Raw genomic sequence first — 5964 nt, forward strand, 5'->3', positions numbered from 1 at the left:
TGAAATCTCATGCCATTTGTGAAATCTCATGCCATTCTCTTGCAGCGGCCATACTAATCTTCTCTGTATAGTTCCAATTTTAGTATATGTACTGCCCAAGGGAGTACTGTGTGGAGGCATTTTATTGGGGAAGCAAGATTGTGCAAGCAGTTAGGCTACAGAACTGCCTCTACCATGGCCACAGCCAATCCCTTGGGGGAGCTCAGGAGCTGTGAACAAGGGAGTCAGCGCCTTTGCCTCTCTCTGTCCACTGCCCTTGGCTCTGAGGACCTTGGGCAAGGAGCACCTAAGGAGTATTTAGCTATGAACTGTCAGCTGCCAGTATTCCTGGGGGAATGAATACTTGCATCTGAAAAGGACCAAAGACTGGAGTAGAAATGTGAGGGATACACCTCAGTAGCCACTGCATCATGCTAGAAGGACTCTAGCATACTCTGCTTTGTAGGTCGTATCTTTGTCTTCTGGAAACTAGAAATAAGTATTTCCTAAATATTTTCTGAATTTCTTGTAGCTGTTAGTACAATGTATAAGAGATGCTAGGTAAATAATTTGCTGAGATCATTTATCTTGTGTTCTTTCACAGAACTTTCACTTTAAAGATATATTAATGAGGTATGTCAGACACATACTATCTCTATTTTATAGAAAAGAAAAGTAAGGCATATACTGATAATGGGAATTGGTCAATAGCACAATTTGTTTAAAAGTTTTCAATGAGAAAACCTGGTGTCAGGACTCTCAAGCCAATTGCCTTGCAAAAAAAAAAAAGAAAGAAGAAAGAAGAAAGAAGAAAGAAAGAAAGAAAGAAAGAAAGAAAGAAAGAAAGAAAGAAAGAAAGAAAAGCATTCAATTAACCAAATACAAATAGTAGCTCAAAAAAGGGCTATAGTTGGGTCAAGAGTTAATAACCTTGCTCCCTAAACCCCTTCTCAAAAATTCTTGCTTCTGGGCCTCCCTGAGGTGCCTCAACTTGATAAGCTATTAGACTTCCTTTTGGCACATATTCACGTACAAAGAGCCAAAGCTTTCAACTGAGATTTAAAACAACTTTGGCTCCTTGCCCAGGGTTCATACTGTGGAAAGAGCAGAGAGCATCCTCCAAGAATCTTTAAAACAATCACTATGGGGAAGATGACCTGAAGTATAATCCCTGAAATCATTTTTCAGGAGACTTGCCACAGTCATAAAAACAGGTGAAGTCATAAGCAGCCTTTTTAAAAGATAGCAATGTCCCCTTCTCTCTCCCATCCTTGTCCCTTGCGCCACCTCCCATAACTACTCTATTATCCTCACCCACCCCAAATCATAGCTTTAGCAGAGAATATCATCTATGATGTAGCCTATTTCTAGGGAAAATAGAACCTCAGCCATGTGCATGAATCTGTTTATGTTACACAGATGTGGGCTGGTACTTAGCAGGATTTCTTGTTTACGGCTAAGAACTCCAGGAGATTGGGGCAAGAGTAGGCCTGCTTCTATTACCTGCAAAATCAAGTTCTGGGCATCATCACCTTGACTAGTTACCTCCTTTTCTCTGGATTCTTGACATATAGAAAGAGACACATGCATAGAGATGATATATAAGTATTTGTGCCCTGGCTATATATACTGAGTTGTTCAAGCAGTGCTAGCTTTCAATTCTTTGTCAAATCAATTGTCCTTAAATATGGCTTTTTTTTTTTTTTGTCCTGCCCAAGGACCAGCAAACACCCTTGATCACAACACCAAATCCTTAGCCTAAATCTGCTGACCCTCCACAAAGTAATTTCAAGCTCCTTTTTAAGTTCTATTGCCCACTTCTCCTTGGCACAAGTCCTACATTTCAGCAAAATCCTCCTATCTATTCTTCTATCAAAAGCATTTCCCAAGATTGCCAGGAAAGGTGCCCTCAAACACTCTGGCTACTGACAGGTACTTTAGGATTCCCCAAATTCTGGAAATGTGGTTACAGAAACCAAAGTTTGCATTCTGCTAAGAGAAACTGTCCAACAGATTTCCAACTCTTGAATTTCAATTTATAAACATGTTTCAGGGACAACAAATTCACCTGCTGGACTGGAGATGCCACTCACAAATTTCACATAGAAATAGGCATACTTTATATTTTCACACATGCACACACACACACACACACACCTTACATTTTCACACTTGCAAGTTTTTTGGTGCTTTTTTTCCCCTGCTGAGAAGCCATTTCTTGTTACACTGGTTTTAATCTTACTGAGGCTTCAACGTTTTATTCAGTTGCCATCTCTTCTTCGAAGAGGTCTGGTGGCCCACTGCCTAGCCCACAGGTGGTTCACATCATTTTACGCTTTGTATTATTTGTGTTCACAACTCATCCTGTCTCTATTAATTAGTAAAATGAGGCAAGGGCAGAAGCCAGAGGTCAACCATTCTTCTCTTCCAACCATTATTGGCATGATACACTGGGACAAAGTCAATATTCAGTGAAGAATTTAAAAAGCAGGAGGCATATCTTCCAATAGTCACTGAAATATATATAAAACAAATTTGGAAAATACTTTGAAACATTTTTGTTACCATATGTAATATGTAAATAACTACTAAATATACAGGCTGAAAATTTGTAAAAAGTGGTTAAAGGCATGTAATCATCTCCAAGAATACAGAACATTATTTATACTCCAGAAACAACCACATCCCCCTGCCTTACAGTCAACTCCCAAAAGTAATTGCTATCCTGATATCTATCATCTTAAAATGCTTTCAGCTCTTTTTATGGATGGAATAGTATGGTCTGAACTCCTGTGTGTTTATTTTTTATTTTGTTTTGGTTTGATTTTTTGCTCATTATTATGATTATAGATTTATCCATTTGATTGTTCCATAGCCTTTATTCATTCTTTTCATTGCTAAATGATATTCCATTATGCGAATATGTAACAATTTATTAATGATAACGGACATTTGGACTATTTCTAGGGTTTGGAAATTATTAATAAAGTTCTCTGAACATTTGTGTATGGCTTTTGGTGCAATGTGCATTCATTATGTTTCATATTTAGCAAGACCTCCTCCACACTAAATTCCATTGGATATTTATTTAAAACTGTAGTCATTCTGGTGGGTTTATTTGCATTTCCCTGATAATAAATAATGACAAGAAACGCATTTTCTTATACTTTCTGGTCATCTATGAAATGTCCACTTAAGTCCTTTGACATGTTTAAATTGTACTGTTGTATTTGTCTTATAAATTTGTGATGTTTTTAGGCTACAATTTTTTTTGGTTCAATTTCTTTGTCAGATCTATGATTACAAATCTCCTCCATGCTGCAATTTGCATGATAGCTCTCTCAATGGTGTTTTGATAAGTAAAAATTATCAATTTTCATTAAATCTAATGCATCAATCTTTTACTTTATGGTTAGTGATTGTTCATGATTATGTTCTTGTTTAAGAAATCTTTGCCAAATTTAAGATCATGAAGGTTTTCCTTCATATTTTCCTGAGGAGCTTTGTTACTTCACTATTCAATATTGAGTCCCAGGTACATATGGGATAAATTTTGGTGCATGGTAGGGGAAAGGTGTCAAATTAATTTTTACAGAATATACAATTAATCTTGAGTCATTTATCTAAAAGGTCACTTTTTCCCCCACTGCACTGCCATAATACTATAAATCAGCGACAGTTTATGGTTGGGTGTAAAGCTGGGTATTCTATTATGTTCCATTTGTCTATATTTCTATCTTTGTGCCAAAATCATAGTTTTTAATTACCACTTTATTGTTTTATTTTTAAATGTTAGTTCATGTCTTTCAACATTGTTTATTTTTTTTTATTTTCTTTGATACTTGAGTCGTTTGGATTTCTATATATATTTTAGTATTTAGCTTGCCAATTTCCACAAAAAAATAACCATATGTGATTTATAATTAGAATTTTATTGATTCTATAAATCAGTTTAGGAAGAATTGACATCTTTAAAATATTAAATCTTCAAACATATAAATCTGGTATATACTTCCATCTATTTAGAACTTTAAAAAAACTTACTCTATAATACAGTTAGTTCTTAGTGTAGAAGCATCAAATGACTTTTGTTAAGTTTATTCTGAGGCATTGATATTTTTGGTACTATCATAAATTAAATGTTTTCTAATGTTCAATTTTGATTTGTTCCTAATAATTTGAAGTAATAATTGAATTTTACATATCACTTCTCATCCAACAATGCTATTTTTGATTATTACATGTGCTTTATCTATAGAATTATTTTACATGTTTAATATACACAATTGCATTGTGCATGAGTAATGACAGCTATTTTTTTTTTAATTCTTATACCTTTCACCTATTCTTCTTGCTCTGCTGTATTTGAAGTGCTATAAAAATACTGAGTAGATGTTATATTACTGGGTATCCATAGCTCTTACCAGACTTCAATGTGTATCTTTACTATTTGATAATCAAATAAAATTTAGAGGCTTCTTTGGGTAGCTATATTTTGTCAGACAATTAAGGAAATTTCTTTCTACGTTTATTTCATCATGGATTAATCATTGGTGAAGAATTTTGCTAAAGATTTTTTATGTATCTTTTGAGGTTTTCACATGGTTTTTATCTTTTATTCTGTTATATTTGATTTATTTTCAAATATTAAACCAACATTTCATTCCTGAAATAAACTCAGTGTGATTGTAATAAAGTATTATTTTTCTATATTTCTGGATTTAATTTTCTAATATATTCCTAATATATTCCTTAGATTTTCTTGTGTGCATGCTCATGAGAGATGTTGGCCTCTACTTGCTTTTCTCTTTTTTGCATGGTTCTTGTCAAGTTTTGTGTTAAGGTCATGCTGGACCCATAAAATAAGTTTGCAAGTGTTTCTTATTTTTCTGTTCTCTGGAAGAGTTTGTTTAAGATTGTTTTCTTTTCTTTAAATGTTTAGGAGAATTCACCAATGAAGACATTTGATCCTTTAAACTTATTTGTGGAAATGTTTTCAATTAAGAATTCAACAATTTTGTGCATATTTCCTATTTCTTCCTGTGTTCACTTTGAATAAATTGAGTTTTCATTTAAATTGTCAAATGTTTTACAGTGAAATTTTCTTAGTATCTTCTTCTTTTGTTCATGTGTGATATATGTAGTGACATGTTCTCTTTCACTTTTTAAGTGAATAAATTTTATTTTTATAGTAGTTTTAGGTTTACAACAAAATTGAGCAGAAAGGACATGGAGTTCCATATACTTCCTGTTCCCACATATATATTACCTCCTCCACCGATGTCCTGTGCCAGAGCAGTACATTTGTTACAGTAAATTTACACTGAACATCATTATTATTCAAAGCATATAAATTACATAAGGGTCATCCTAGGTATAATACATTTTTGGGGTTACCACAGCTCTATAATGACATGTATCCACCATTGTAGTGAGATGCAGGAGAGCTTCACTGCCCTAAAAGTCATTTGTCCTCTATTCATTCTTCTCTCCCCTCAAACTCTTGACAACCACTGATCTTTTGTTTCGTTTTTTGTTTAATTGAATTGTTTAAATTCAATTTAGTTAACATAGAGTATATCATTAGTTTCAGGGGCCTAGAATTTAGTGATTCATCAGTTGCATATCACATCCAGTGCTCATTACATCATGTGCCCTCCTTAATGCCCATCACTCAGTTACCCCCATAAAAACAGAGAGCGGGGCAAATCATAGGAAACAAATTGAGGGTTGCTGGAGGGGAGGTGGGTGTTTGTTTGTTTTAAATATTTTATTTATTTATTTGAGAGAGGGAGAGAGCACACAGAGGGAAAAGGAGAAGCAGATTCCCCACTGAGTAGGGAGCCCAACATGGGGCTTGCTCAATCCTACGTCCCTGGGATAGATGCTTAACCGACTGAGCCACCCAGGGACCTCTGTTTGTTTGTTTTTGACAACTGATCTTTCTTACTGTTTCTGTAATAATTACCTTTTTCAGAATGTCAT

General features: G+C 34.5%; 1 non-coding gene across 1 annotated transcript; it reads right to left on the reverse strand.

Annotated features, from left to right (window-relative positions):
• On the reverse strand, positions 1 to 107 carry LOC144283887 (U6 spliceosomal RNA). The gene has a single exon (XR_013352392.1). It is a non-coding gene; the product is annotated as a U6 spliceosomal RNA (small nuclear RNA).
• Between the last annotated feature and the right edge of the window lie 5857 nt (positions 108 to 5964).

The sequence above is a fragment of the Canis aureus genome, chromosome 14 (genome assembly GCF_053574225.1).
Source record: "Canis aureus isolate CA01 chromosome 14, VMU_Caureus_v.1.0, whole genome shotgun sequence".
Taxonomy (NCBI): Eukaryota; Metazoa; Chordata; class Mammalia; order Carnivora; family Canidae; genus Canis; species Canis aureus.